The sequence below is a fragment of the Pinus tabuliformis genome, chromosome 5_2 (assembly GCF_031772625.1).
Source record: "Pinus tabuliformis cultivar Carrire ecotype Pingquan chromosome 5_2, CPIR1, whole genome shotgun sequence".
NCBI lineage: Eukaryota > Viridiplantae > Streptophyta > Pinopsida > Pinales > Pinaceae > Pinus > Pinus tabuliformis.
The window spans coordinates 797,806,999-797,819,705 of NC_142306.1; positions in this window are offsets into that span (position 1 = coordinate 797,806,999).

Consider the following 12,707-nt stretch of genomic DNA (forward strand, 5'->3'; position numbering starts at 1 on the left):
TGTTATATATATAATTTTCAATTACTATTATTATTGAGAATAAGTTTACATGATTAAAACAACAATTAAGTTTTACAAATAATAATACTTATCTAAATTAATAATAATTTGATCCTAATTTTCATTCCCTGCTAGAGAGTCCCGCTGAAAGTTTCTCATATTCCTCTGATTCTAGATCAAAATTCCTTGAAAAGAGGTAAATCTTGAAAAAAAAATATTAAAATCAAAAGTTGTAAATCTCTTTAAAAAATCTCATATTCCTGTGATTTTGGTTCAAATTTCCTTGCTTCCTTTGTGTAGAATCCATAATAGCAAAGTGGCATAGAATATAGCCAAGTGTCGTAGAATCACCTGTACTTTGAAAATTATATTGTGAGAGAAGCATCATAGATTTTGAAATCCTAAAAAACAGTGAAAAGTTGTAAATCTTGAAAACAAATCTTAAATTGAAAAGTAGTAAATCTCTTTAAAAAAATTTCTCATATTCCTTAGATTCTGGTTCAAAATTCCTTGCTTCCTTTGTGTAGAATCTAGAATAGCCAAGTGTCGTAGAATCCATAATAGCCAAGTGAGAGAAGCATCATAAATTTTGAAATCTTGAAAAAAAATTCTTAAAATGAAAAGTGGTAAATCTCTTAAAAATAATTTCTCATATTCCTCTGATTCTAGTTCAAAATTCCTTGCTTCCTTCGTGTAGAATCTAGAATAGCCCAGTGCCCTACAATCATCTGTAATTTGAAAATTATAAACTGAGAGAAGCATCATAAATTTTGAAATCTTAAAAAACAATGAAAAGCCATAAATCTTGAAAAAAAAATGTTAAAATGAAAAGTCGTAAATCTCTTTAAAAAAATTCTCATATTCCTCCGATTTTGGTTCAAAATTCCTTGCTTCCTCCGTATAGAATCTAGAATAGCCAAGTGCTTTGAAAATTATAAAGTGAGAGAAGAATCATAAATTTTGAAATCTTAAAAAACCTTGAAAAGCTGTAAATCTTGAAAAAACAATGGAAATGAAAGTTTTTGAAAAAAGATAAATATTTAAAATTTTAAAAATATTACTAATTTTATGAATTATGTTTCTAAATATTTGTGGATAGAAAAATATATTATTAATATTATATTATTAATAAATTTCTAAAACATAAAGAGAAAGAAAGAAAGAGTATCAAAATTAAATGTAGAATATCAATAAATGGAAATGGAAAGTGTTAGTTTTCTAAAAAAACATAATATTTAAAATATTTCTAATTTTAAGAATTATGTTTCTAAATCTTTGTGCATAGAAAAATATATCATTAATATTAGATGAGTTAGAAAGAAAGAGTATCAAAATTAAATGTAAAATCTCAATAAATGGAAATGGAAAGTGGTAGTTTTCATAAACTTGAGAAAAGATAATATTTAAAATATTTATAATTTTATGAATTATGTTTCTAGATGTTTGTGCATAGAAAAATATATTATTAATATTAGATGAGTTGGAAATTTTAAATTTTTTCTCTAATTAATAATCAACCCATGATTTACTCTTCCTTAAATTTTTTTTTTTTTTTTTTTAAATATTTAATATAGTTTTATGTCATTTCGACACCATTCATGTTTAAGGTAGGTAAACCATATTATTAAAAAAAATCTCCTATACCCATATAAGATAATTAAAATTTGCCATGTCATATTAGGTACCTGTATCTCTTTTTAATTTTAAAAGATTTTGATTGGATTACATATTATGACATGGAAATTCAATGTTAAGTTTTAAAATCAAATTTCCTCTAATGAAAATAAAATATCAATAACTCACAATTTTTATTAACTTTAGTTCACTTATAATTACAATACAATTTTGAATTAAATGGTTAAAATAAAAATACATCCAAATTAAAATCACAACTGAAATTACATCAAAATCACTCTCAAAATAGATTTAAAAAAACACTTTACAAAGTTGTCACAAATCTTAGTAAATTGAAAATGATACTTTTGCATGGAATGGTCGAAAACAAAATAACTAGATTTACATTAAAGTCGGACCCAAAATAACAAAACAATAAAAGCCCTTGCAACACAAATATGCCAATAGCTTTGCAATTTTGAGATATTTTAAATCCCATAATTTCTTTCGGTGTATCTTTTGCTATATATATATATATATATATATATATATATATATATATATATATATATATATTCACCCTAGAAGAAGTGAATTCACCCACACCTGCAAATCCAATATCCTCAAGATGAATTATTTGTGTCTTCAACTCTCACAAATAGGTTTTAGATGTGAATGTGAATAATAACAAACTAAAATTAAAATATATGAACCAGTGAAGAATTAAAAGAATCAAATTAACATATACCAATCACATTTAACAAACATAGTGCTAAATCTTCTTTCCTCTCCAAACATCTTAGTGGAATATATAAAAACTAATTGAAATTAAGGAAAAATGGTGATGAATGGGTTCATGGGTAAACAACAAAAGTTCAAGGCCATGTTACACCCCCTCAAAACTGCTATCTAGATTATTGTAACATGATATGAAAATAATATTAATCCCCACATTCAAATGGTGTGCATAGATATATATTCATCCAAGTAGATGGCAAACCCAGATTTCTAGGTTTGTATACCTGTTTTTTTAGCAGTTCAGCCATTTCTGCCTGTTTTTTTAGACAAAAAGATCCATTAATAATTAGTACATAGATTTTATGATAATAAAATAACCAATTGCCTAAAGAAAGAAATACATCTTGTGGATCTTTATATCAATTATAGGTTTGTCCACAATACCTATTTTTTTTGTAATTCCTTGTTCTCTTCTTTGAGTTTTGTTACTTCAGCTTCCAACTCAACAGTATATGCCTGCAAACAAGGAAAAGTTTTAAAATATTAATATTCCTAGATAAAAATCTAGCAGCAAATACTAGGTTTTTCAAACTGAGGGTTCTGTCAGAATGTTTTCCCAAACATAGTTGGGTTGTTAAAATAGAGACAAGCATCACAAAACTGATATCAATCAACAAAACACAACAGTTATAGAAAAATCCTTTCATAATGCTTCTCCAAAAATAGTTTATCGATCAGAACCAACATTATTACAAAATAAGACAAACAAATTTCTATGCTTAGTTAAGAGATCAAGGACAATTTACTTATCTTAAGTTTAGAAGGTTGACCTTTAAGGACAAGTTGACAAGACTTATTCAAAACAAGCACATGAGGTATCTTACCTTCATTACAAGGTTTGGCATAATGTTACCCTCTAACTCAGTTAAGACCTTTCAGACAAGCACACAACCAGAACCCTCTTTCCTACAACTTTGTTTCTTCCTTCTAGAGTGTCTGGGTGACCAAGAATACCATTAGGAGGGTTGGGATAATCTTACCTTCTACCTCAGGTAAGACATAGATGATTAGGAAGACCCCTCTCTCCTACAACTTTGTTGCATCCTTTTTGGAGCACCCTAGGTCACCAGGACAATTATGAGCAAAATCAAAGGCAAACAAACCATGATATCAAATATTTGTAAGCTGCAAGCATGGACATCCCAACCCATAGTAAAAAGATGAGGACCTAAGAAGCATGGAGTGAACCATTAGTTTCGCGATCTCAAAATCCAACCAAAAATAGGCAGGTCACTTGTGCAAGTAGTCCATTAGAACTGGCTTATACTTTACTCTTCAATCCTAATATCTTCACTAATACATAGGTAGGTACCTTAATCTAGAGAATGGATCTTAACATAGACTTATATGTAGCTAAAAGTACACTGTATAAACTGTAATGTCGGAGGCTTTTGATTGATCCAACAAATAAAAATGTAAAATGTTAAGGACAAAATTACTCTTTCATGATCCTAATATTTACTTACTTTATCATGCACCTAAGATTAAAGCAAATGACACGAACGCTATTTTTACCCCTAATTTATTTAAAGCACAAAATATCATTTTTTAGCGGAAAATTCAAAAATTTTATGAAGAAAGACATAGTTCAGATTTCTATAGAGGATTCAATGTCTAAAAAATTCAAAATTTGATAGATAAAAACTATGCTTCTGATTTTTTACAAACATTGATACTCAATTGCAACGAATCAAAGCATAACTTATACTGTACACACACTTCTTCAATACCCGTCTCATAGGAAAAATTGTAAAATACATCACAGGAGAGCTTGCACATGGAAACAATTTCAAAAAATATAAACAATCACCTAAAACAAGTGCAGGATAGTTTTTTCATGAACCAAGAAAAGATCAGTTTTGGGATTCTGAAAACTCCTTACACATAACACAAATAGAAAATAAGAAAATAAACATAATGCTTAACTTATCTTTTAGGAAATAATAAGGTTTGTAATTGAGTTTGAGTTTGAGTTAGGATTGTAATCTAAGGCACTGACAAAATACAAGAGCGAGTTTGAAGGGCGCGTTATGGTATCAAAGCCAACAATTTGGGCCAAGCCAGATCTGTTTCAGGATCAAAGACTGAATGCAAGCCTCATGTAGGTCAAACCCATACTCTCTAACTTGTATACTAAGGTGAAATCACTGGTACAAAAGAGGATAGTTTTTGATATTAGTACTTTTTGATTACATGATTTGGTCTCATGTCAAGAAGTATGCAAAATGTCTCACACAATCGCAACATAATCTCATCTGTGTACTCTTGAGCATGCATACAGGGTAATGTTGATTGAGGGAAATGGGGCAAGTTTAAAATGAAACTAGCAATAATGTTTCTATGCAATACTTCATGCTAATGCATTGTACAGAGACATGTCCACTCATTCATTTTACAATCCATACATATCATAAACATATAATGGTCAAAATGTTTTATTGATCATTTGACCTATAAACAGAGTAGAATATTGATCATTTGACCTATAAACAGAGTAGAAAGTGAAGCACTAACTAAATGTCATAAAGGACGCCTTATATACAATACTTGCCTATCCTCAACACAAAGTTTCAAGGCAAAAAATTAAAATTCCCTAATATAGGCATGATGATCCTTTATTTTTTGGTGTCTCCTTTTGCACCAATGGTGAAGAAAAACATCATCAACATCTAAAACCTAGCTCAAGGTGGAAGAGAATAATACCTACTCTTGTTACTAGGTATTTGGCATCACCAAGATCATGTTATACTACTTAGTCTTGCTTTGTTAAACTAGAGAATAATTGTCAGGTTGGTGCCATATGATGAGAAGCCCTATATCTTCAATATGCTTCCTTCTTGCTTTTGATGATGATATGATAATAGAATATTTCTTCTTGAAGAATATGTATACCTTCAAATAGTGATCCTTGTCTTAGATGGATATCACCTTGACTTCTTGATGATGTTAACAACTTCTTTCTTTCTTCTTTTGGATGAGTAAAATGGGGTTAGCAACCAAAGGCTACCTTCCAAATAATTTAAGGAGAGTAGGGCATATTTAGAGGAGGCCAACTCAAGAAACCATAAGCAAGAAAAGGGGGAAAGTATCTAACAAATATGGTTAGAGTACGCATCAAAATCCCCATCCTTGAATGAAATGGTGGTTTACACAGGGCTTATGAGAGAATATGGGATGGAGGGTAGATTGGCATGGTCAAAAAATGAGAGAATGGTTTTATCTACTAAAGGAATATGGGATGGAGGTTATGTCTAAGTTCAGGGAGGATTTTAGCTTGTTTGACAAGGATGGAGGTGGATGTATCAGAACAAAGGAGCTTGGGACAGTAATGCATTCTTTGGGTCGAAACCCCAATGTATATTGGAAGTGGTCCAAATGTTTTATATTCAATAATCCAGTAAAAAATACAATAAACCACAAAAGAGTAGTTCTAATATTCCTGTAAATGCAACATATTAAATACAACATTCCAAATTGATTTTTCTAAGGAGAATCAAATAAATAGATGAGTTCGGTCATTCATCACCTCCATATAGAGTAAAAAACAACTAGGCCCATTCTTTCCTTTACGACGCAAATTGTCCCATGCCAAAATGAAGCTGAAAAGACACATTTAATGATATTCTTAGGTAGAGCGAAAATATGAAGCCAATATATAGAGATGCTCTGAAGGACTGCTTGAACTAGAGTCAAATTTCCTCCTATGGAGAGCCACCTGTGTGCCCATGATAAAATTTTACAATGGATTTTCTCTATAAGTCAAATCCAATCCTTAATTCCATAACAATTAGGTAGAAGCATAAATCTAAGATATTTAAAAAACGCATCCAATGCAGTGCAGATAACACCAAAAATATGATAAATCTCCAGTACCAATGCATCATCTGAGTAAGAAGAAATCATATGAGATTTAATATTATTCATAAAGAGTTTAGAGACCGATCAAAAGAGGTCAATCTACCAAAGAGTAACACATCATCAACAAAAATCAAAGGTGTAACTGTGACTTGTCTTCCTACACACCTACAACCAAAATTACAATTAATCCATCTACCTCCACACCTGCAACCAAAATTACCTCCCTTCTGAATTTTGCAACTAATTCTACCACAATCCATTCTTTTATCCTCAACTTTTGCTTGTAAAAGTTGTCATAGATATTTTGAAGTAGGCATATTGTCTACTAACCAATATTCTGTAATTTTCCTCCACCATCCTTGTAGAAATTATGGTGTATATTTGCAACTACTCATGAAGTTTTAATCAAAATCACAAGACACAAACCTACTCTACTACTATGCAGAAGTTAATTCACAATTTAGATAAAAAAATTCATACATGCAATAAGAAATAACACACATGCACACCAAATGTTTCCTCGGGAAAGTAATATGCTAAAAACTCCAATGTCTTCTTGCACTAATATGATGAATAGAAATGAATTACAATTGCTTTGCTCAACTGAGCACAATCTACAAGTGAATAACCTATCTCTCTACTCACTGAGAAGCTCTGACCTAGACCTAGTAAATTTCTACCTCTTCTTGAGCCCATATTTCCTTGCACAATTCCTTGAGAAATTAGGCCCCTATTATTTAGGAATTTTTACAAAATGGATTGCGCAATTCCCAAGGTTGATCATCTGACTACATGCAACACCTGTACACTCAAGACTAGTCTACAATTGATGTTACACTACCTTGGAATCTCCACCACAGCTGGGGAACTCGAATTCTCCATGCACTAGATATTTTGGGTTGATTGATCAGTTAACTGGATGATCACTAAGTTTGACTAAAGTCCCATTGCACAATTGGCCTTCCATTAGTTCCTTAAGTAGTTGGAACTAGTTTAACTGAAAACAATTTGAGATAACTGACTTTGATAGCTACAAATTAGCAATCATACATGCTTAACTGAACTCTAACTCCTCCAACTTGAATTTACTCATGACACAAGCCATGTCACACAATTCCATTACATCCAAGTTGTTCATTGAAGTAGAAATTCATATTTTCTCAATTTAATTAAAGAAAAATCAAATTGAGAATTTCTTACTGCAGTTTTGAAGACTCCCTCTCTAGAAGAAAGGGATTATCAACCACCCCCATCCTGCAACTATGGAACTTGAACTTCCCTCTTGACAAAGCTTTTGTCAAAATGTCAACATATTTCTCCTATGTCAGAATGGTGTGTAGCAACATCATCTGCCTCTAGACACAATCCTGTAAATGGTGAACTAGATATCTATATGCTTGGATCGATCCTGAAATACATGATTCTCAGAGAGATTGATGCAACTCTGATTATCACAATTGGATCCATCATATGACCAAATAGTCCTTGAAAAGTATCTTTCTCATCCATATCGCCTCACGTGTTGCTTAACTTGCAGGCATGTATTATGCTTCTGTCTAGCTGAGCACCACATATCGTTTCTTCTTGTCGTACCAAGAAATAACTGTGGACCCAACACTGAAAATTCCAATTGATGTACTCTGTTGATCTAATGGACTTCATGCCCAATCTGCATCTATGAAGCCACACAACTTCGCTCCCTTTGCTTGTCTGTACCATATTCCAAACTAGGTAGTGCCTCAGAGGTACCATAACACACGCTTATTTGCCTTCAAAAATAGTTTGTTTTACCTAACCATAACTTGACTTATCTGGTTGACTGCACAACACATATTTGGTCATGTGTTCACAAGATACATGAGTGGGCCCACTAGCTGCCGATAAATGGTAGCATCCATTTCACTTGAAATGGCATCTTCCTTTATCTAGTTGTTCGTTAGAGGTGTCTCCATGGGTTTACAGCTCTCCATGTAGAATCTCTATAATATCTCATTTGCATGCTTGCCTTGAGAGACAAACAATTCCCCATCACCTTTCCATACTTCCAAGAAGTAGTGCATGAGACCCATGTCCTTCATTTCAAATTCCCTTGCAAGGTCCTCCTTGCAAGATATGATCAACTACTCATCACTAGTTAAAATAAAATTATCAACATATAAGGCAATAATAAGCAATTTACCTTCTATCCAGATGTAATGAGGTTTACATCCACTTCACTATCGATCTTGGTGTACCAAGCACGAGGTGCTTGTTTGAGACCGTACAATGCTCACTTGAGTCTGCACACATGAGACTCTTGATAAAATGTCTCAAAACCTTTTTGTTACTCTATGTACACCTCCTCCTTAATAACCCCATTGAGAAATGTTAATTTTACACCCATCTGGTGGATACTGCACCCCATCTACGTAGTCAGACCAAGAATTGATCTAATGGATGAGTACCTTGCTACAAGAGAAAAGGTCTCCTCATAGTCAATTCCCTCAACTTGAGAGTACCCCTTGGCCACAAATTTTGCCTTATACTTCTCTATGTTTTTGTATGTTTCCTGCTTCACCTTGAAGATCCATCTCAAACCCACTATTGATTTATATGCTAGTCTTGGGACCTTTTCCAAAACATTGTTCTTTGCCATGGATTTTTATTCCTCCACCATTGCATCAACCCATACAGGTTTCTCTATTTCTTCCTCAAAATATGATGCCTCAATCTCTATAAGCTCAGTCATAAGAGCCATGTAGCTAGTGTACCTCTCAAGTGACCTCATTTACTTACGCAAATTTGAAGGATATCCCACATTCTCCCTCGCATCCTGCACAAGTCAATCAACTTCCTTAGTTATTTTTCTGCCTTCTCTAAGGGTTTTACTTTAGTAAATGTCTCCACTCTCTGATCCACAATTTTTGGTTTCTCTACAACTTCCTTAGGTTCCTCTTTTGGAGCTAAAATCTCATCTTTTGGTGGGATCTAAATCCCCCTCTCAAGAAAGCACCACATAGCTTTCTCCTCATCAAAATTTACATCCCTTCACACAAGTATAATTATGAGTGATGTCAAGTACACATATTAGTTGTGGGGAGTTTATGTGTAACCCACAAATACCCCCAATTATGTTGTCGACTAAAGCTTATTCCTTGATTCTTTGGAGACACGGCAGTTAAAAAAAGCTCCAAAAATCTTGAAATGCGTCACATCTTGCTTTCTTCCCGAGAAAACCTCCTCCGCTGTAATCATGCCAAGAATCCAATGAGGACTTTTGTTCTGCAAACAGAGTGTTGTATTGCATGCCTCAACCCATAAATGCAGAGGTATGCCTTGGTCATGCAACATCACCCTCGTTTCTCCCAAAATGCTACAATTCTTTCTCTCACCCACCCCATTCTGATGTGGGTTGTGGGGTGTTGTCAGCTCTAATTGAATGCCTTCTTTCGTTCATAAATTTTTAAAACCATTCAACACATACTCACCTCCATTATTTCTCATGAGCGCCTTCACCTTCTTGTTGGTTTCTTTCTCAACCAATGGCTTGAATTCTACGAATTTGGAGAATGTCTCATCTTCTTCCGCATGAAGAGATCCAACACTTATGTGAGAAGTCGTCAATAAAAAGGACAAAATATTTGTGTCTAGTAGTGGAGGCTATCAAGAAAGGTCTACAAACATCATAGTGGATCCTTTCTTGACTACATGCGCTTTGTTGTCTCGATCATGGAATGCAGTTTTTATGTACTTCCCCAAGGTACATCCTTTGCATACATCTTGTTGCACATGTCCTCCTATAGGGAGGCTAGTGGCTATTTGTTGTATAATATTCAAGGTGCTATGATGCAAATGGCCAAGTCTTATGTGCTAAAGTTCACCTACAACGTGGCCCTGCACTTTCTCTTCCTTAGTGCTTAATGCAACACAAATTTCCATGTCTAACTTATATAGATTCCTTATGCAAACCTATATATTCTTCACCTTTATCATGGCTATGTGTCTTAGGAATGTCTTTCCTTTGTTGAATATCACGTCATAACCACTTTCTTCCAAAACTGCAACAGAGATGAAATTTTTCTTTAGGCCTAGAACAAACATGACATCCTTGATCCTGAGAGGGGAGCTTTACTCCCTCTGAAAGGTTATTGTACCAATACCGGTCATGTTGTACCTTCCATCATCCCTGAACTTGATGTGCATCTCAAGATATTTCTCATCTAGGTCACTGAAAGAATATATTCACCTTGACATGTGGAACAATGCATCTGAGTCCAAGTACCACATGCTCCCCATCACTGTGTTGAACATGTGTGTGATAAGGGCAAAGTCAAGGTCGAACTGTGAAGCCAAGGCTTCACCCACTACTCCTCCTAAGGCCTTCTTGCTTGCCTTTTTCTATGGGCACTTTGTGGAATAGTGCTTGTATTCATGACATGGAAGCATTTATTTTTTCACAAACCTTTCTTCTTTCCCTCTTGGTTGGATTCTGGTTTGGTTTGAGATTTCTTCCCTTTTTCCTTCTTTCCCTTTCCAACCAATCCAAAGTTTTTTTCATCCTTGCCCATGGATGAGGTCCCATCTCTGGTATTTTTCCTTATTTCCTCCTATACCAAATCGTACCATAAGTGTTCCCTATTCAGTAGTTTCTCCCTCCCATTCACTTAATCTTGATAGCTATGCCAACTCTTGGGAAGGCCCAGAAGGGCTATTCTTACCAAGTCATCCTTTGAAACAGTGACACCAACTTCTACAAACTCATCACAAACTTGCGTGAACCTCCTTGGATATTGTAGGATAAAGTCATTCTTTTACATCTTGATATTTCAAAGTTTATCCTTGAGCACCAACTTTTTGTGGTCACTACTATTCTAGAACAGATTTTTCAATGCCTACCACATTGCATAAGGATTTTCTTTCCCATGGAGATTGCTGACAATGTGGTCTTGTACTCCCTCCAATATTATTCTCCAAACCTTGGCTACAAATTTCTTCCATTGAGCAAGGTTTTGGGCATCAGATTCTGCTAGTTCTGTAACATCTCTCTTGATGTATTCTAGCAATCCATTGTCATCAAATACCTCCTCCATGCGATCCTTCCAGTCAATGAAATTAGATCTGCCTTCCAAGGCATACTCTAGACTCAGCCCATTGAAGGTCATCTTCTCAGCTCTTAAGAGATCTTGCTACACTAAACTGCAAATTTGAACCTCTTGAGAAACAAATTCGAAATTCCTGCTCTAATGTGAATCCTGCTATGATACGATGTAGAAATTATGGTGTATATTTGCAACTTCTCATGAAGGTTTTTCAAAATCATAAGACGTAAACCTACTCTACTGCTCTACAGAAGTTAATTCACAATTTAGAACAAAAAATTCAGACATGCAATAAGAAATAAAACACATGCACACAATATTTTTGCCGGGGAAAGCAATCTGCTAAAAAATCCAATGCCTTCTTGCATCAATCTGATGAATATAGATGTATTACAATTGCTTTACTCAATTGTGCACAAATTGTAAGTGAATAACTTATCTTTCTGCACATTAAGAAGCTCAAACCCAAACTTTGTCAATTTCAGCCTCTGCTTGAGCCCTTATTTCATTGTGCAATTACTTCAGAAATTAGGCCCCTATTATTTAGGTTTTTTTCCAAAATTAATTGTTTCAATTCCTAAGGTTGATCATGTGACTACACGCAACACCTGTACATTCAAGACTAGTCTACAACTAATGTTACACTGCCTTGGAATCTCCACCATAGCTAGGGAACTCAAATTTTTTGCATGCACTAGCTATTTTGGGCTGATTAATCAATTAACTAAATGATCACTGCATTTGACTAAATTTCCACTGCACAACTAGTGTTCCACTAGTTCCTCCAACAGTTAGAGCTAGTTTAATTGAAAACAACCTAAAATAATTGACTTTGATTGCTACAAATTGACAATCACGCATGCTTAACTGAACTCTAACTCCTCCAACTGAAATTTATTAAGTAAAATGGGTGACACAAGCCATGTCATACAAGGTAATTGCATCCAAGTTGTCTGGTGATGTGGACATTCAAATTTTCTCAATTTAATAAGGCAACATCAAATTGAGAATTTCTTGTTGCATTTTTCAACAATCCTTTAGGTGAATCTAATCCATGTTGCCAATCTAGCACAACAATGTGCTAATAACAACAACCAATGGATATAAGTAGCATTCAAAATAAATAAAACAATCAAAAAATGCATATCAAACAACAATCGATGGAGATTGTGAAAAGTACTCCAACTATGTTATCACCTGCCCACATTCATCAAAAGTACCTCCATCGCTCCTCTCACAATGTACACCTCTGTTGTTAGTGTCCATTGCCCTAAATCCCACTATTTGTTGTCAATCTCCATCGCTCTACTTCCCAAAGAACCCATCAATAGCGTAAAGATGAATCCCTAATCCTTTACC